Below are 22,201 nucleotides of genomic sequence, written 5' to 3'. Positions count from 1 at the left end.
CTTCTAAGTGCCTCTAAACCCAATAAAACAGCAGGGAAAAACCTCTACTTCAACTCTGTTGTCAAATACTGAAATACTTTACCCCATCCATTAGATCTATCTCCAATCACTTCCCATTCAAACAGCCACTCATGGAGTTTTGAGCCTCCACCTGGCTTTGCTCATGTACCAGCACTGGCTGAAGACCACTCTACGTCCATGTTGCATTCTCCTGGCCTTCCTCTTCCTTCCCCAAACTGCCTACATCACTCTCCTTGACAATGTCTCTTACTGATTTTATCTTCAGCTCTACCTTCTATATAACTTTACCTCTTACTCTTATCCTTTCTGTTACTCATCCTGATTAATATCTGCTTAGATATAAACCAATCTGACCAATGTTATGCATATTTTACAGAAATTATAATTTCACAGCCTTCAACTTCTTACATCTTTTTACTGTTTATATTTTTCTTAAGGAATGTACTTGGTCACTTCTACTGCCTACTGTACTGTTAAGGGATGCATTTTCTTAGTCACAACAGTCACTGCTTCTTACTTTCTGCTATGAAACTGAATTTGTGTCTTGTAATGTACGTTGTTACTGGAGCAATCCCCCTAGGGGCCTCCACTGAAAATGGATACCTTTAACCCAGTTTGTACTTTCCATGTAAACAAAAGTCAGTGAATAAATACATATATACATTTATACATACAAACATACAAACATGCACACATGCACACATACTGCTTGCATAGAACTAGCAGACATCATGAGCATATGTTTAGAAATATAGTACATGGTCAGTTACCTCCGATTAGTAGGCATACATTAGAGTTAACTGTAAAAACTGAATTAACTAACACTGCTAAAAACATTTAAAAGAAAAGCTACCCCTTTAATATGTTTCATGTTGTCAAAGATGTTGCAATTATAAGTAGATGGATGATAGGAAAACCTATTATTTCTCTGACAGATGGTAACAGACTTTCAGCAATCAAACTATAATCAAAGATACAGAGCAACCAAATCAGCGTGTCTGTGCAGCCACCACAAGGAAACTCAATAAAAACTGAAATAGACTCACATATTGCCAACTATCCAAATGATCAGATGCATTATAAAACCATGTGGTTATTGAAAACGCAATGAAAAATGATGGTAGTTGTAGTGGTGAATACTAAAAAATATAGTAATAAATAAATACTTAGAAAACAGTTCACTAAATCACCAGGGAAACTTAAAATATTAATACAAAATTTAAAGCAGTGGATATGACCCCTTCCTTTGTTTTTAAAGTGGGCAAGAACTTAAAACATTTATTTGAGCACCAATATAATATGGTATACCTTCATATGTTCGAAAGCACATTTCCAAATGTGCTTAAACACAAACCGTTTAGCCGAATTACGTCATGCCGACTTCCCTGTCATAAAAATATAGAATTTTGACGTTTATGATTGCTCCACCACCAAAATGAGTCCTACCATGGGTCAAAAGGGGGCAAGGTTTTCATGATTTTTGGATTTTGCAATTTGCAGTTCGCAGCAGCAGTATCGAAGATGAGGCCATCAAACTTATGAAGGTATACCATATAATGCACCTTACAAGAGGGCTTAAAATTATAAGGAAGTATGGTGCACGCCATCAATGTATTTATATTCTGGAAAAGACTGACGTTTTTATTGGAAATCTAGCTATCAAGGTAGCATTGGGAGATGGCAACTGCAATACAAAGGGTATAGTGTACATTGCTATATGTCAAAAATGTTCCTGTTATTATGTAGGAAAAACTGAGTGTTAGTTTTGTGAAAGAATTTATGAAAATTTGGATCCTATTAGTAAAGGAAATATTAACAATTCAGTATGTAGACGTGCTCAGAATTGAGAAGGTTTTGAAAAGTTCCTTTTTTGGAGTAGTTGAAATAGTACCAATGGATAATGGAGGAGTTTCCTGGGAAACAAAATTGGAAATGAGAGAGTTATAATGGCAATTAAAACTTGATGCCACTAATGACAAATGTCTAAATGAATATGTTTCAGTTGCTCCTTTCTTTAAAATATAAAGCTGCTTAACTTTGATCACATTTGGATTATGTATATTTAAACTGTATATGCAAGCAAGCCTGTTTATCTTTTAGTATTTTTTTCTCCTATTATGGACTTATTTTTCACTGTGTATATTTTTTACTGTGTATATTTTCTAATATTTTTTAATGATAGTAATGTTTTAATTCTGAAATATTGGTATTAGTTTGACATTAACTTTTAAATTGCTGTGCCTTTTAATTAACTGATGAGGTTTATCACGTGACTTTTATTAAATATTTAATGGAAGGGAGTTTTAATGTGAAACGGGTTTGAAGAAATCCAATATGTGTAAGGATGAAAGTGCTAAGCCATTTTAATAGTCTTTTGATTTTTAAATAAAGTTGTATTAACATTTTAAGTATCCCCTTGTGATTTAGTGAACTTTTTTTCCAAGTATTTACTTGCTACTATATTTTTTAGTATTCACCACTACAACTACCATTATTTTTTGCTATGTTTTCAACAACCACATGGTTTTATAAAGCACTCGATCTCTTGGACAGTTAGGACTTATGTGAGCCTATTTCACTTTTTATTATCAAAGATACTGAACATATAATTATATTCTATATTGCCACTTTTAATTAGCATTTTCTACAGATTGTAAATATTATAAACTGAGATTATTCTACTCTGACAAGTACTGATGAATTTAAGATTATTTTTCCATGTATTCTAGAGTTTACTTTTAAAAGGGTCAAAAAGTTTACATTTGTGTTACAAAAGTAAAATAATGATAATAAAAAGGCATACCAATAGTAAGTAGGAAACGAGCTCCTTTAAACTGTTTACTATGTAAGCATGTTATGACTAATGCTGCCTTTAAATACTGTATGTAATATGTTTCATTTTGAAGCCTATGCAGGTTGTTGTACTAGATGAACAGTGTATTTAGGAAAAGGTATAGCTCTCTTCTGTACCTGATTATTGTATAATGTCCCTGGTTTTATTTCATATTTTTGCCCTGTTGATCCTCGTAACATGCTTGATTTTCTAGTAAATCAATAAGGAGCACTGTCAGTCGATAATGTCAAAGATTAGTTTTATATTTATTGTTTGAAAACACGTTTGTGCAAAAACTGTTGTTCTATTAAATTTTAAAGTAAATTAGACTACTATTTAAAAATTGTCCACAATTTTGGGTATTTCCCACCATTAATTTTAGGATTTGCCCCTGATTCTTGAACAAAGATGATAAGAGCTATGTAGGCATGTTGTATTTTAAAAACTCAGTAACTACCACTTAAAGGGCAGAATTCTACAATTAAAAGGGCAGTGGTGACAACTGTTCTGGCTATACACGTTTTAGAATCTGGATCACAACACAAATTTAAGTTTAAAGCAATTCATAATTATAGCATGACTCCAAGAAAAAGTTATTTAAATCAGCAGACTGATCTAAATGATTACTGTTAGATTACCTTGCTATGGGCTGATAAACAGCCTAGTTTAAATGGCAATGCTAGTATAAAAACCATTGCTGAAAGCAAGAATAGAAGGTGTAAAAATAACTAAACTAAAACTGCACTGTTTGTATATATGTGTGTTATTATATACTTGTGTCTATACTACAAGCATTATTTCTTTGACATCATCATACATAGAAAATGTTTAGAGACATTCTGAATCAATATTAATCAATGGATGTCTGTTTTTTGTCACACAGTGATTATTTAATCTCTGGCTTTCATAAATTAAGGAAATATTGCATTAGTTTCAAAGCTTGCAGATGTCAGCTTTTGTTTGGAGAATACTTTTTTGTGGTCCTTCTTTAGTTCTTAATACATTTTTTTGCTTTTTTTTTTTTAAACTATTTTGGTTTATCTGGAGCTTGTATTTGTTTGCTTGTGTTTTACACTGTGCATTTCACACATTTCAGAATTGCATTAAATTTATATTAAGATTACAGTACTATTCTTATGATATACTGTACAATATTTAATTGAATTGAAGTATAGCAGATTGGTAAAACAAAGCAAAAGTTCCCAAGGAAAACACTACTAGTGATACTAGTCAAGGAAACACAACTAGTAATACAGTGATACCATTCCAATTTATTGAACACTGTTTAATGAGTCATTTATGAATAGATTACTACTGTTGCTCTTCCAGTGATAAAAATAAGTATTTTTTTGTTTCTTACAGAGTTGCAGTAAAGCTACATCACCAGTATTTGCATTTATTGTACAATATGTTTTCTATTTAAATATACTACATCAGTAAAGCATGTCAGATGTTTATCTAGGGTTCTCTTGTATCTAATGACACTCATTGTTTTTGTGAATTATCAAGCAGTTTTATGTAGACAACTATTTGCTATTTATGCTGAACAAGCTGAAATGTGTTCCAAGCATTTGGCATTCCCATTTGAAGTGAGGGCAACACAAGGAAAAGTATGCCATGGCACTTCAGTTTCCAATGAAGATATTTTTTAAGTGAATTGTGGATCATTATGCATCACAGTATATTTAAGTAATTTTAACAGATTACTAGAACAAGAATATATATAAATTACCTAGCTTCATAAGTAGCAATGCATGCCATCCCAGTGAGTAAATAACTTAATAGTTCCTATGAACAGACACCTCTCCTTTATTCATTTCCATTCTCCTCCACATCTTTGGATCATATTGCTTAGCACGTATACCTAAATTCCATACAGAAGTATAAAATAGAAAACATTAAGCAGTTAATTAGTGAATATAATTTTATCAAAATAATCATACAGCTTGCTCAGATTCTTGTCTTCCACCCTTCATGCTTCTTTGCTAACCTTCTGTAGTAAGTCTTTTGTATTCATGGAAAAACCACGGGGGATTCATATGAATATTATATTTAAGTGAAGGTTCACCATTGTTTATTTGCCATTGAGATATTTTGCCTTTGATCACTAAAGTCTCTTCCCAACATAGAGGGAATTTAAGCTGTTTTGGTGTTGTCTATAACAGAATACCTAGTTTGCTACTTTTGGCTGGGCTTTATCTTATAAAGCCTGTAACATTCTAAATTAGTTTGCATGAAGATAAATTATTCTTTTAAGTGCTCTTTTTAATGAGTTAAATAGCCTTAAGCTGTGGTGTCATCTGCTAGGTTACATTCTATTAATATACAGGCATTGTAAGGGTAACGCCATTCTTCTTCCATTCATCATTTCAAAGGATGAGACATGTGTAGACTTAGTTGGAAGCAGCATGCATGGCTATTAATATCAGTAGAAACTGAATATCCCCATGAGATGAGGGGTATTTTTCACATGTAAATGAGTGTTTAGTTTGCTTCAGATCATTCTAGGTGATGGAACACATGCAGCTCTCTTTGTACTTCTAGTATTTCCCATATTATTTCTAGTACTTCACTAATAAAACTACATTTCCCAAACTTTTCAGTTATGCTCGAAGTAAATTATTGGAATCTGTTATAAACAAATGGTGTTAGATATTGTTATTTTCTATTTATGCTTAAAGCAACTCCTCATTATATTTAACTTCTTATTATTTCATACTGTTTGCTTATATTTATTTAACTTCTCATATTCCATACTCTTTGTTTATGTTTATTTATTTTTAATTCAAGTTTTAACCAGCGTAGAGCACTGTTTCCATCATGCCTTTATCAGGCTCAATCTGGAACACACAAAATATAGAATCAAATAACATTCAGTACAGTGCTCATGTAACAAGTTTTGTAGTTCATTGTTAAATGCAATAAATGTATTTTTAATTTTTGGAGTAAAGAATTAATTCCCAGATTTACAATATTAATATTTACATTATTTACAATGAAAAAGGAAATCACAAGTGCAAAATATCAAGAAAGAAACACTGATAAGAGAAGAATGAAACAAAGTAAGGAGAAAAGAAAAATGAAGGAAAAAAGACAAAAGAAATAACATGTTAAAAAAACTTTATGGTTATGTAAGCCAGCTTTGAGTTTTATATAATGTGATAGGAGCTATTAGGAAAGTTAATGCTCAGTTGTTTAAAACAGTTATAGTATTCATCTTCAATTTGGGATTTTTTTTATGTTGTGAATGGAATTCAGGGTAGAAAATAGTTGCTTTTAGGTTCAGTGGAGAGACTTCTGAAACTGCAGGACAAGAAGTGAAAAACTATGATTAACACAGGGAAGTTTGCTGTAAGGAGTTCATAATGACAGCAAACTGGGAGGTAGGGTTCTAAGATTATAGTTGGATGCTCATAGTGTAAGATGGCTAGTAAAGAAAGGAAAATAATGCAGTTTGTCTACTTTAGATATTAATAATCCAAGTAAAGTTATGATCTATGGTGGGTAGTGAGTTAGCTTGGGAAAGTAAGGTGCAGTGTTGCTCACTTTGTAGAGCAAAGGTAGTTGTATATCTTCCTTATGATGGTTGCAGAGAGGAGTAGATGATTGTTGCTTCTTAGATGTTTCTAAAATAATTGTAAGACCATACTCTATAGCTAGGCCAAATGTACTCCTGTTCCAAAAACAATTAGATCTTGGCAGAACTAAATACACTGTAGACTAGAGTTCCATAATTATTGTGTGTATGTATATATATATATATATATATATATATATATATATATATAGATATATATATATATATATATATATATATATATATATATATATATACACATATATCTCTCTTTACACACACAGACACACACACACACATATATATATATATATATATATATATATATACCTCATGGAAGCATGAATGAATTTTTGTTTCAATATAATACAATCAGAAATATAATAAACACAAGTTTCCATAAGCTTTCACAACACCACTCCTTCAAGTGTAAAATACACCCATTATCTTATATATACTACAGTAACACATGTTGTTGTCACATGGCAGTGTCATATAATTAACTCCTTAAATCAATTTGTTTCAGAACATGTTTTAGGTATTTCAGACCTAAGTTGTGCTTGAAAATGGACAGGGATGATCTTTGTTTTATGTGGATGGGGAGTCTGTTCCACAGCAGTGGTATAATCTACAAAACATGTCTGTCCCTACAAAATGTTCTGTTGATGTTGCAGAAAATGTTTAGATCCCTAGACAGAGTATCTCTGATGACATTCAAGTTGCTGATGTGCAGTAAATCCATCAGTAATGGATTGGAGGATGCCTTGCATGCCAGACACAGGTCACCCCTTAGCAGTCTGTTAGATACCAAGTACAGTGACAGGGCTTTGAGTCGGTTCATGCAGGACATGTTGCTTAGGCCTTATATTTGTTTTCTCTCTTTATTACAGAATGAATGTTTCCCACTAGGCTCATCAAATCTATGCAAGATCAGTGTATGATGAGTAAATTAAAAAAATATGTTTTAAGTTCAGTCTGAAGCCTTGAAAGACTTCCCCCTCAGTGTAAAATAGAAATAGTTTTATCATCTTCACAAAATAGCAAAAATAAAAGCCACTAGATGGCACAAAGCCATCCACCTCCAGTCCCTCTGAACTTCTAATAATAATTACCAAAAAAAAGTTCTGTGGCACAGTCAGTCTCAACACAGGTTGGATTCCATAAAATGGCCCATTAAAGATGACACTCTAAGCTGCTTCACAGGAGCTCTGTGTCCCCAAAATTTTCTCATTCACCATAATACTACCCAATAAAAACCTGAGTCACCTCCTTTTAATTCCCAATTTTACTTCAGATGAATAAAAGGAAAATATCGAAATGCTGCTAGAAAAAATCTTCAGTGATGTTTCCAATGGAGTTGATGGTCTACATTCATAATTTATGAAAATGTGTAGTAATAGATATTGTACCTTCTGAAAAGTTATATACAATGAATGATTGACAGTCTTGTCTTACTTACTGATACTGCCAGCTTCAGCTTCTGTGTTGGTGCCTAATAGAAATAAATGGAGAACAGCATTTTTATACTGAAACCAAAGTCTAATTAAATGCAGATGTTTGTCAGATGTGCTAAATGCTACAGTGCTTTGTAGAAACAAAGTCTGGTTAGTGCACATAAACTTTGCAGACTATTAACCTTTTTAGCCACATATTATCTTTGTTGCACAGAACTACTAAATAACTTGTCTATATAGCAGACGACTCATACAATACTGTACAGTTTACAGCATTAATGTCTTCAGATTTGCTCTTCATACAGCATGAAAGATGTTCTCCATTAAGCAGATCTTACAAGAAATCAGAGCTTACATATGTACATTCTTATCAAAGCAGTCTTTTGAGAACTCTTAAAGTCATCACTTTGGTATTTTCTGATGTCATACAGTCTTTTCATTAAACGTTTAGGAGATTTTTCCTGTTTGAGAATGTTTCTGTATGAAATCAGTTTTTCAATATTCCCCACAATTGATGTCATGCAGTCTGTTAAGTTCTTTTGTGTTCTGTTTCAAGGTGAATTATTTAACAGTCTAGGAAGTCTGTTTACTGTTGCATCTGGGTCCTTACGAAATTTCTTATCTGTAATTCATTGAAGTTTGTTACACGCAACTGAATGCCTATTTTAAGAGTTATCCTTATCAGCCATTTTCTCAAGCTGTACCAGAACCGGAACATTCATATTACATTACAGATGAATGCCTTTTGCTTAGCTGAGAACAGTTTAACCCTTTAATATATGTATGGTAGCAAACAGAAATGTATGCATGTAACTGACTATATTATTCCAACATATATAGCAACAGAAGCATATATGCATCTAACTAGCAAACAGAAGTACATGCATTTATAAATCTCTAAATGTATATTTAAAAGTTACCTCTGTTTTGTTTTAAAAATACTAACATACATTCTTTCATATTATGATTTACTTGAAACACATTATTAAACAAAACCTTTAGTTTTCTTTTGATGCAATAAAGTTTTATATTGTCAACACAATGATAAAATATTTTACAAGTCATAAGCTGTATTTTGCAATTACTGAATATGACGCTATACAGTGATGCTTTATACAGTGATTTATTGACAGTGCTTGTGGATATTACTACAAAGGCATTGTAGCCTTGTGTTTTGAATAAACACATATGTCATAAATGTCAAGCTTTGACTTGTTAATATATATATATATATATATATATATATATATATATATATATATATATATATACAAATGAATTGAGGAGCAATTTTTTGTGAAAAGTTTAAAACTTGAATGCAAAATTGTCCTTTTACACAGATAGAAAACTTGGTTTATACACTGAAGAATGCTATTTATATATTAAACAATTTACTATACAGCATATGCTTGCTTGTACAGAATGTTTTTGCATTTCTACTTACATGGGCTGTACTGTACACTTAGTCCAATTTATAAACTTAGTATTAAACTGAAGCCTGCTAATTAAACATTACTGAAACATTAAAATGTATTTCTGGTATTTTTGTCTCACTACCGTACATATTGATGGTATCCTAATCACTTAATGGCAATAAAAAGGCATGGTGGTCTTTTAATGATTACTGAATTAACACAGACCAATATGTTTTCTTGTACCATTATTTTAGTCCGTTCTGCAGTATTGTTTACACAGTGTAGAATTGAAAACTGCCCTTCCCCCTGTAGTATGCAATATTTTATCGTATTATTGGTTATTTGCTTTATGCTGTGAGAATTTAACTTTTTTCCTTGCTGCACATTTGAGACTTTGTAAACCATAGTACATTTCTTAACCCCTTCAGCACTTTCTTTACCTTCAGTCATTTGTTAATACACTTGCAACTTGATATTAGAATATAGTTGCAAAACACTTAGACTATAATAAATATTTGTAATTTGCATAACTATGAATAATTTTAAACTTGGGTTTTATTTGTAGTATTATGCACTCAGTACAACCTTATATTACTAACATTGTTTTTGAATACTGTTTTTGCTGGAGTCTCTGCTATTTTTAATGCTATTATACAATTACAAAATATTGTAAGAAACAAAATAGATATTGGCTTAACTAATACATGCTTAAAACAGATATAGTTACATTATTTACATTTGCTGTTGTCTGCCTTTTGCTCTTGTGCATTTTAAACAGATGCACTTTAGGTGAAAAGAAAATACATGTGTGTCTTGTGACCTCATGTCTTTACTGCTTTTAATTAGATCCTGCCTTGTACACTAACCATTTTCTAAACATAGAGTAGAATGTTGTAAATTATTTTTATTAGTGTAGCTAACTGCTATTGCTTTAACTCTTTACTAACCAGATTTTTTTGTCTTGTGATTCTGCACGGGCTGTCTGATATTTCTCAGTATTCTGTTCTGCTGACTCTAAAGCTCTACTGCATTTCTGAAAAAGTGTTTGCATATGTTGTCTAAACTTTCTGAACTCACTCTGTCTGTCTCTTAGAAGTTTATTAAATCTTTCTGTCAGTTCACCATGAACTTCACTTCTGTTTTTATTTGTTTTGTACTGTGCAATGGTTTTATGCCACTTTTGTCTAACAAGATATACAGAATATTCTGTCAATAACTGATGTGACTGCTGTTGTAACTCTGAAATTAACATTTTACATGAGGTAACAGGACATAATGCAAGTGTATGACCCTTAACTGGTTGTTTATCATTAACAATGGTCTGAACTGTACTTTTATGACATTTAATACAAAAAGTAGTTGTATATGACTTGCACAATAAACATTTACTGTTATATCAATCATGTTTCTGTTTAAGATACTAGTCAAATTTAATTCATTTACATGTTTCCTGACTTGCCCTAATAAGCTTTTACATTTGCTAATATGCTGTTTATACAACTTCTGTAGTCTATCTAAAATTGACACATTAATAGTAATATTGTGTTACTACCTTTTTTACTAGCCTGATTAACGGCATTCATGCTGTCATGTAACAACAACTTTTCTTACCAAAGTGCACAGATACCTTCAGCTTGCCAATTCTGATCACTGTAGATGGTTGGAAAACTTTTGTAGTCACTTGAAAAGCGGGTGAAACGAAGCTGCCAGTTGCAGTTTCAAACCTGAAGTGCCACCAACCTGGAGAATGTATAGCACTGCTTACTTGCTGCATGGCAGTCCTATTCTGGATTCAGATGTCTGAGGAACTGTACTGCTGCAAGCTGTGGAAATTGAAGTACCCCTATTCCAGACTCAATCATCTACATAAATGTTAGCGACTGCGCTTTTACTGAAGTGACCTTATGTAAGGCACAGGTACTACTCCCCCTGTGTTCTGATACAGGCAAGGCTCGCCATTGTAAAGTTATTTGAAATGAATGATTGACCGTCTTGTCTTATTTACCGATACTGCTGACTGCAGCTTCTGTGTTGGTGCCTAGTAGAAATAAATGCAAAGCAGCTGTTTCATACTGAAACCAAAGTCTAATTAAATGCAGATGTTTGTCAGATGTGCTAAACACTTCAGTGCCTTGTAGAAACAAAGTCTGGTTAATGCACATAAACTTTGTAGACTATTAACATTTTTAGCAATAAATAATTATCTTTGTTGTGCAGAACTACTAAATAACTTGTCTATATAACAGACGACAGGTACAATACTGTACAGTTTACAGCTTTAATGTCTTCAGATTTGCTCTTAATACAGCATGAAAGATGTTCTCCATTAAGCAGATCTAACAAGAAATCAAATCAGATCTCACATGTACATTCTTATGAAAGCAGTCTTTTGGGAACTCTCAAAGTCATCACTTTGGTATTTTCTGATGTCATACAGTCTGTTTATTAAACATTTATGGAGTTTTCTCTGTTTGAGAATGTTTCTGTATGAAATCAGTCTTTCAATATTCCCCGCACTTGATGTCATGCAGTCTGTTAATAAGCTCCTTTGTGTTCTGTTTCAGGGTGAATTATGTATCAGTTTAGGAAGTCTGTTGATGCTTGCACTTGGGTTCTTAGGAAATGTCTTAGCTGTAATTCCTTGAAGCTTGTTACATACAACTGAATGCCTTTTTTAGGAGTTATCCTTATCAGCCTTTTTCTCAAGCTGTACCAGAACCAGAACATTCATGTTACATTACAGATGAATGCCTTTTATTTAGCTGAGAACAGTTTAACCCTTTAATATATGTATGCTAGCAAACGGAAATGTATGCATCTAACTGACTATATTATTCCTAAATATATTATAGCAACAGAAGTGTATATGCATTTAACTAACAAACAGAAGTGCATACATTTATAACTCTCTAATTGTCTAACATCTTCTTCAACACCTACATTATTCATGCCTCACATGTGGAAGCAAACTTTTATAAAATGAATTCCCAAAAATCAACAAACCACTCAAAGACACTGATTTTGGATAAATCTGTTTGGCCAACTCATGGAATAGTATTTGAAAATAATTAAACTCACAGATTGTTAGATATATTCAAATAGAAGGAATGTCATCTAGACACTAGCATGAGTTTTTCTCATCCAAAATTATTATGAGTGCACTGTAAACACCCAGTTATGATGGATCTATTTCAGAATATCAGTGTTATATAATGACTGACAATGTATGATTGAGAGCATATTATCAATAATCTGTAACACTGAAACATACAGAACAATCAAAACAGTGTTTTCACAGGGGGTAAACCCCCCATGCCCCCTTCTTTGTAGTAAATAAAAAAGTGTTATTCTTGGTTTTGATAGTAAACCATATAAATTCTGATCTCAGAGTGAATATATATAATTACCAGGGGGTGTGGTGCCAAGAGGAAGTGACAGTTCCCTCCGCATACTACTACAGAGGTGTTAAAACTGTCACTGCACTGAGAGACCCCTGCAGAATCAATTCCTCTTGGACTACAAAAGAAAACCCTGAACAAAGGCTTGCGATTAAGTTACTTTTTTGACTGTAGCTAGATAACTTTTAAGTATAGTGTAAAACAAGTTCTGAGCCAAACATGAATGACAGTCATCAGAGACAGAAAAGAAGCAGTTCTTTTACAGAAGGTAAAGAAAATAACAGTGACCCACACAAATCCCATTATATGTCAATGGGATAGGAATTCACAGTTACTGCCTTATGTGTGACATGAGTCATACAAAGCCGAAGGGGAAAGGGTTGAAAGAGAACAAGATCACATTGATACATCAAGCCCCATTGGTAGGCATGTTGTGGAAAACACACTAAACTTTCAAATAAAGCACTTAGAGTGTTTTTTTTTAAATAGGTCAGTAAACAAAGATAGAGTGAAAAAAAATCAGATATTTTTAGTTTTAGGGTGAAGTTTTCCTTTAACAGAGTATAGGGAGCTATCAGTTTTGATGATCCATTCATCACTATATCTAAGGTTTCTATGTGGAGTATACCATGTTAGTAACTGGGAGAAAGATGGTACAGTACTTTGTGTAGTATGAGTTATGTGAGGACAAGCCACTGTAACAGATTTACTGTTGTGCAGTGCTGGGGTCCAGTTTTTAGGTAGATGGCATACTTGGCAGTTTTGTTATAACATAGTTGGAGTTTGATTAATTGTGCATGGCATAGGTTTGTAAATATAGTATGGGACATATGTTATATTTGGGACTAAGATAGCAGCTGTGGTGACTTTTCCAGCTTGATGTGTTGGGAAATGTTTAGATTTGTATAAAGTTCCCTTTTTGCTGTTAGTCATCTGGATGAGTAGTTCTATATGGTGATCAAATGTGAACTTATCATGGACTTTCACTTCCAGTAATCAGTATGAGATACTGTTTCAATCTTGAATTTGTTGCGAAGATGATTGTAAAGGACTGACTTGTATGGAATTGAAAGTTGGAAGTAAATAGCATAAGTTTAATTTTTGGGGGGGGGATTAAGGAGTAGCTGAGATTGTGCTATGTTTCAATGGATGTGAAGGAAACACATGTGATTGTCTGAAGTTCAGCTAATGTGTTGGCATGGCAAACAACAGTAAAATCATCTTGCTTCCAGCAATGTGAGTATAGTTTAGGAAGATGTTAAAGAGAAGAAGACCTAGAATTGATCCTTAGTGTACTCCTGTGTTGGTAAGGAGACATGAGAAAAAAGAGTCTTGCCACTTCACATTTACATTCTCCTAGGTAGGTAGAGAACCACTTTAATGTGGTGTAGCTGAAGCAGAGTTCTTTGAGCCTGCTTACTAAGAACTGTATCTGTGATATGATAGAGATGGAAGGTTTGTTATGTATCAGCTGGGAGTTAATTTTAGAATAGGTCTATCTTGGTTTATTTATGGATATACTTTCCTAAGATTTTGGATAGAGAGGATTGTATTGCACTGGATATGTAATTAGATAGTTTTGTTGATGTATCCCCTTTGTTCTAATTTCCAGAGTGTGGGGAAAGTGTGATTTTTTCAGAGGTTGATTTATTAGGATGCATACAGGATGAGATATTGTTTCTGCTGCTAGCTTTAGGTATATGGAAGGGAGTTGATCAGGTGCTAGTGTTGTAATTTCTTTATTATTTTCTACATTTTATTTGTTTAAATGAGACTTTTGGTGAGTTGTGGTAGTGGTACTAAGTAGGGTGTATTGATTTGTATAATAACTGGAGTTATTACTAGATACATTTTTGAATGTTTTCTTTTTTTTTTTTTTACTAAAAACTGTCTTAGTGTAAGTTCATCAAAGGAATGTTAAGTCAACATTGTGAATTTACAATATTTACGTGTATAGACACAGACAAGCAAATCTTTATATATATATATATATATATATATATATATATATATATATATATATATATTCATCCTTTGAATCCACAGTGGTGCAGCGGTAGCATTGTTGCCTCACAGCAAGAGGTTCTCCCGTTTGATTCTCAGCTGGAGCACCTTCTGTGTGGAGTCTGCATGTCCTCCTCATGGTCAAGTGGCATTCGAAAGACATGCACAGAATGGGCATGCCTTTGTTGAAGGTTGGGCGTCGAGATGACACCTTGGCACCCGTAAAAAAAATTACTGCCAATCATTAGCGGACCGGAGTTCCGCTGGGGTGACCCCTAACCGGGAAAAGATGAAAGAAGAACAAGCATTTAAGTGAATACAGACACCCTCAACATATGTAAATAGCAATATAAATATTTGTTTCCTAAAATATATACATAGTGGTGTATATAATGTTTGTGACTCAAAACAATTTATTGAGTACTGTTTCCTTTAAGTTTAATATGTGTCTTGTTCAGTTGTAACTGTTACTTTAAGAGTAGAGATGAATCTGTGTATTAATAACAAGTTGGTTAAATAAAGTTAACTAAATGTCCAAAGCAACAGCTCTGGGAGAGATAACTAACAGAAGTGAAGAGCAACTATGAAGAATCTGGAAAATATTCTTACTAGGTAAAATCTATTAGGAGCCACTATAAAAGATTGGCTCTCAGTATATGAGACTGATCTAAACTAACAAGTTGTGCACTTTAGTTAAGACCACATTATATTTTCTTTGGTAGAACCTCCCTGATCTGTACTTGTATAAAATTAATGGTAGTATTTTTATGAAGGCAGATGATCTCAGCTGCATTAATTTACCAAAAAAATAGAAAGGGGGGCAGTCTTATGATATGCTACATTTTTTTTACTGTGGTTGTGCTCCACTGTGTCTATTTGTCTATCAAGGTGGCCACAACGGAGCAGTTATTATTTACCATAGTGGCTGCAGCAAAAGTTATGGTCATCATACTCAAGTCAATGGCTACCCCAACACAATATCTCCATTAAAGCAGCTAACCCAGGATTAAATTTGTGAGGCATATTTTACCACCTTAGAACAGTATGCCCATCAGGAGTGATGACTGAAGCTGAAAGGTCTAGGAATTTATCAATCCAAATAACAGAAGAGCAACTGAGACCTTCATGGGTAACTGACAAATTCAAAAGTTCTTTGCTTATGGCTGTAATAAAATTAATGTGTCAAACTGACTCTAAAAGCTCAGAAACTTTTGTTGTAATAGAATTCTTCTACAGCAAGACTATGCATAAATTTACATGCATACAAGTCTAGCTAGATAGTAAAACCGTGTCAAATATTTATAACAAACAAAAAATAACAGCTGTAGATATACTCTTAAATATGGAAAAAGGAATCCCTTATGAGATTTTGTTCTTGTAACAGTAACCCTGCAAACTGTGAAAACTATAACTATGGAAAAGCTTACTAATGGTTATACTATGGCTCTAAAATATGAGAAATTGCATTATAGAGTGGTTAAAAATGCTGTCTCTAACTGTGTAATTGGCAGCTTAATTAAGTGCAATGTCTATACTGATGGCAGAGAACTACTCAGGCTGTATGAAAACTCATATAATACACCCATATGAATGAAGAAGAAAGATTTTATTAATGAGTAGTGGAAGTGGTATGAATTCATGGAGATAAACAATATCCTATTACTCAGTCAGAAGTACAAGTGGTAGACAGAGACAGATATACACACATGTGCATGCACACACACACACACACACACACACAGACACACACAAACACAGATGGTGGACTGTACTTGTTTAGGACAATTTTCCTGTCTGCAGTTACTGATGCATCACAATTTAGTGTTGTCTTATGTTACCTGACCTCATACAAGGTCCAGGGCTCAAACTGTTTCTTGCTGTCCATCACTGCTGTTTCAAAGAGCTTTACAAACGACTTAAGATCCAGAAAGTGTAACAGTGCTACTTTTGCTATACTCCCCTGAAAGTTGCTGTGAGTCAGCCTTGCGTCCACAGTGCCATACATCCAGTGGGCATATAGGCCATCCTACTGTGTGCCATTTGCACTTATACATACATATCTTGGGACCACAGGAAGCCCTGGACATGAGGCAAGAAACTGCCCTAGTTTTTATGTTACTACATCTCTGTAGGACATACAGTATACCTTGAAGAATGGACTTCTGTTCACCCCTTTACTTAGGAATTCTGTATTTCTTAGTTCTGGAGGTTGCACAAGTAGTTGTGTTGTGCACCTTGCCCTACCAAATCCCAGTATGCTCAAACCACAGAGATGAGAGAGTAATAATAAGTATGTAGCTGACTTGAGTAATACAGAATGCTTAGTGTGGTGTGCATTGTAGAGATGAGAGAGTAATACTTAGTATGTAGCTGATGAGTAATACACAGTGGCAGCTGGTGACTTCAAATCAAAGGGGGGTTGCAGGAGACAGCTGAATGGGTAGGGCCAACAAGGGGTGTGGTCAACTAGAAAGGGGTGGGTCTATGCTAAAACCACAAAAACTGGGACTTTAATTAAATACGCTGCCCTGGGTGCCAAAGCATCATTACAAGAGTCCAATCAAGACAAAATGAAGTGTAGAAGAAAAAAATATTTCAATGCATTGGCTACAAGACAGCTTATTTAATATTTAGATGGAAACAAAAAGGTTGTGAGGCATAAAAACAATAAATTATTTTTTAAATACATTACTGGAATGCCAGTCAAAATCAAGTATAAAAAAACAAGCAGCACTCAACTCAAACCACTTCTCCTTGCACTGCAGTTCTAATTATAATTTATATTCAGCTTTATAAAAGTACCATGTAACATGCTGAAAGTAGCAATCTCTGTGATACCCCCACTTGTAAAAATGTTTCTTAGCCATAAAGACCTGCTGCCTAACAACAACTATCTACTTGTTTCATGGGGAAAACCTGATCAAAGTAAAAAATGAATATCAAACAAAAAAAAACAAGCTCAAGATAAATTGCTTAAAGGATTACTGCACAGGTTATGGACCACATATGATAGATTGCATTCTGTTTAGTTTACAGGTAAAGCCTGCAAAGATGATTGCAAGTCTCCAACAAATGTAATGGGGTTCTGAAAATACTGTAATCCTGTCCTTTATTCCAAATACTGTCATATGCATTTCAATACCTAAGGCTTGTATGCTATCTAGTTTTGTAAATATTCTCTGCATGGCAACATCAAAAAGGCTTTCAATGTTGGTATTTCTTTAACAGTATGCTTATTAAAGCTTACTTGCATCTTACAATCTCAGACAAGCTTACTTGATGGTCATTAAAACATTTCTACTTAAACACAGACCAATAGGGCACTGCAACAACATGCATTTTCTGCATAAGAAGAAGCATAAATCAACCGTATAAAAATATGACAAAAACCAGAACATTCTGCAAAATCAAGGCAGATAAAAAGCCACTGTGATACTTGTGCCTACCTTGGATGGGGGATAGTCTGCACATTTACACTGCATAATTGTTCCTTGCTTTGCTTGGACACATCCAGAGTCACTACATGGGGGAGTGGGGTACAACAAGTATATCACAATTTGAAATTTCTCCGCCTCACAGTGGTGACTCTGACACATTTGTCAAACCGCTCAATCTCAGAGCAAGAAATCTGTACAAAGCCATAAAGAGAAGTAGGACAAAGGCCAAAAAATAAGGACAATTTTAAATATTGCACTTATAAACTTAGAAAAATAATAGAATTGTAGGTCTTGCATTAGTATGAATTTTCTGAAGGGTATTGAATCTGAAAGTCAAATGTCTGCCATTATTTTCTAACTTCAGTCTTTAATGATTTGTCACTAATTTGCAAGAAAACCACAATTTTATGAAAAACAGACCAAAAATGTGACGCAAAGATATAAAATAGCCACATAATGCAGCTGGGAACCTGTCAAAGAAGGGACATTTTTTTTAATATTAGTACTGTTAAATTGAGCAGCTGACAAAATAAGAATCTACATGCATTTCTGAAATTAAAAGCAATATATAACTCTGATCATTACAATTACTTATTAATTGTAAACCCTCCATGATTTCTTCCAAATTTGTCATTTTGCAGAGGGACTATTGGGGGAGAGCAACACTTTGAGCCAAAGTTGGGGACAGTTGAGAGGTTTGGATATACCCAATTCTATAAAGTGATTTATTTGCACATACCTCTCAACCTCTTACCGCAGGAAATCTGGACAAGGCCAAATATATTGGGGGAACATACAAACAGTACTAAAAATTGCTCTTGTATAAATGTAGACAGTTGACAGAATAACAGGTCTTGCTTTAGCATGCATTTTTCTGAAGGGTATGAAGTCTGAAACTCAGTGTCTTATCATTATTTAGTGACTTCATTCCTAAATGATTTGCCAGAAAACCAAAAGTTTTATGAGGAACAAACCAAAAATAAGCAAACATATGTTCATTCTGCAAAACTCTGGACAGTTGAGAGGCATAGTTTAGCTGGGGATGTATTTGAGTTTGGTCGAATGGGGTCTCCCCACTGCAGCCATTCCAATGTCCCATTATTTGTCTATTTTGCCCCATTTACCATAAACACTATAATGTGCATACTGCTTTACTTCTGTGGTGATTTGGATTTCATTTAATTTTTTTTTTTAATTTAACAGCACAAACACTAATAGACATCTGCTAAACAAAGCAATGCAGTCTCACAATGAAAATAGACTTAGCATTAAAACTTCTCTGCCCTTGAAACTTACATTCATTGAAAAAGCATTGAAACCCACATTCAAAGAAAATACATCTGGACAGTGGCAAATAAAGATTACCTTTGGGCTGTTTTCAAATCATAGACCCCTTGCACAGGAAACATACATGTGTTATTTGATAAACCTTCCTGATTGTATTAAATTATATTCCTTGTATAATACAGTACAGTTGTTAGACGGCATTTTAAATTTATTGTTTTGAATATTTTTCCAGTAAACAATGAAACAAAATGCATGCACCAATAATGACAAAACTGCCCAATTCAGAACATTTCCAACATAAAAGTCTACCCAAACTTCTATAATCCACCAGTATCAGTAGATATGCACAATCTCTGCAGAAGTAAAAGTCATTTAAACAATTCCACATTAAAGAGATCTTTAACTAATGAAGAGGATGCTGCTAGTAAACAACTTTATATTACATTGTTTCATCTACAAATAAAGTGCCTGTTGCCCTTGTGGAATAAATTGCTTATGTTACATTAAAAATATGTTAAGCTAGTAATATTGCAATACGGAATGGATGGCAAACTGATAACAGGTTCATAGCTTCTAGGTATCTCTGCCAAAGAGGACATTCTAAGGACTGCAGCATCCACCCCCTTTAAAAGTACAACACAGTACAGTATCAGCAATGTATCTATATACTGTGAGAGTAGAACCCACAGCCTTCTGCATAAAAAGTAAGTACACTACCTGTTGTGCTATTAACAATGCAAACATACTTAGCCATAAGCAGCACTAAACTTCTCTTCCCCTGAAGCTCTCAGCTCTTTATAAAATCCACTCGACAATGAACTGTATCTCTCAACTTTGCAGCAAAAGAAATCTGGAAAAAGCCAAAGCCCAAAAACAAGGGATACATTTAAACATTGCTTGTATAATCTTGGAAAGTTGCTAGAATAAAATGCTGTGTTACCACCATGCATTTCACTACCAAGTCTTGAACCCAGGACTCTATGCACTACAGTCAAAGCAACATACCATGATGCCAAATCAACTGTTTCTTGAAACATGGGAAGACAAATGACTATCATTTAGTGAATTCAGTTCTCGCCACAGCTCTCAACTCTTAGCACAAAAAACTGGACAAAGCCAAAAATAGGGACAAATTTCAAATATTATAAACTTAGAAAATTGCTATAATAAAAGGTGTTGTGTTACCATGTACTTTCTGAAGAATATGAACTCTGAAATTCAAATGCCTTTCATTATTTAGTGAATTAAATCCAGAAAACACAGATTTTATGAGGAACAGAACAGAATAAAAATATGAGGCAAAAATTTGAGCGGTTTTTACAAGTGATGGTGGGCAGGGAATTCAGGGTCTTGCTACCCAAGGTACAGGGTTTGAGCCTGAGTTATTCTCTAACCACTACTGTTGCCTGAGTCTCATCTAGCCACCAGGTATATTTATCTGGGGAATTTTACACACACACACACACACACACACACACACACACACACACACACACATATATATATATATATATATATATATACACACACACACACATATATATATATATATATATATACACACACACACACACACACACACACACACACACACACGTGTCCCATGAAATAAACTTACCTGAGGGCTATCTCCATTGAAGAAATAAGTCCCAGCTCCACTGAAGATCCCCTGCTTCGTAATCCCCGCAATGAGAAAGGAAAACATTCCCGAGAGAGCAGGCTGGATATTCAGCCTGCAGATGTTGCAGTCTGGTCCCCTTACAGTCTATGCAGTTGTAACAGCATAGACTTCTGGGAATTTCTGTAGTCTGCTGCTTTCTGCCTAATCTCGACTGTTCATAAACAAGTCTAGATTCTGCATGCATGCGTGCGCAGTTCTGGGAATGTTCGCACACATGCAGAGAGTCCATTCTGGGAGTCTTTTTTTATTTTCTTTTTTTTTTTTTATTTTTAATTTTCAGCTGGGGGGGTTACAGTCCCGCAGTCCATCAGCATGAGCCCACCCCTGGTAATACAGAATGCTTAGTGCATTGTGTATTGTACAAGCTACACTGGACTGCAGTGTGCAGAAACTGAAAGCCAAACCTCCACTTCTGTATTATTTGGCTTTCATTCCAGCTAACTAGATAGCCTCCACACTGCTTTTGGTATGAGGCAAAGAGGCTGAATATGAATCCAAATGTGTATGTGTTATGTGAACTCCTTGGAAACTGGTGAATTAGCCACATGCTACAATCCCAAAATGACACTATTAAAGTCCAGAGGATTAAAGACCACTAGTTTCATTATTTTATATTAAAAGTTTCAGTTTGCTTTGGAAGTAGATGACAGAGAGAGAGAGGTGATTAGAGGGTTCATTATTAAAAATGCAACTGTAATGCTGGGTTTCTTCATTAAAAGACCAATATAGTGGTGGACTGGGTTTCTAACAGTGTCTGAAAATGAGACAAATGATCCTATTCTATTGGGCATCCCAGTTTTGTTTTAGTGATATTATATATGTGGGGATGATTCTTAGCAACTACAGTGGGATGATAGAGAGTGGAGAAAGATCTAACAACAACAATACAAATGGAAACGTTTCTGATTACATTTTACAGTGATGACTGTTTATTTCTGACTCTGTAAATGGGTGTCACCCAGTTCTTCAGTGGACTAGTAAATCTGGCACCAAACGGTGTGAGCATGTGTGAAGGGGTCAAAATAGTAAATTCTGTTCACTGGCAACTGAGAAAAATGTTTTCCTGATTTCAGACTTTTTGCAATTTATTCAGA

This window comes from Protopterus annectens, chromosome 14.part0 (genome assembly GCF_019279795.1).
Source record: "Protopterus annectens isolate FY-2018-M chromosome 14.part0, PAN1.0, whole genome shotgun sequence".
Lineage (NCBI taxonomy): Eukaryota > Metazoa > Chordata > Ceratodontiformes > Protopteridae > Protopterus > Protopterus annectens.
Note: the sequence above shows the minus strand (reverse complement) of the source record.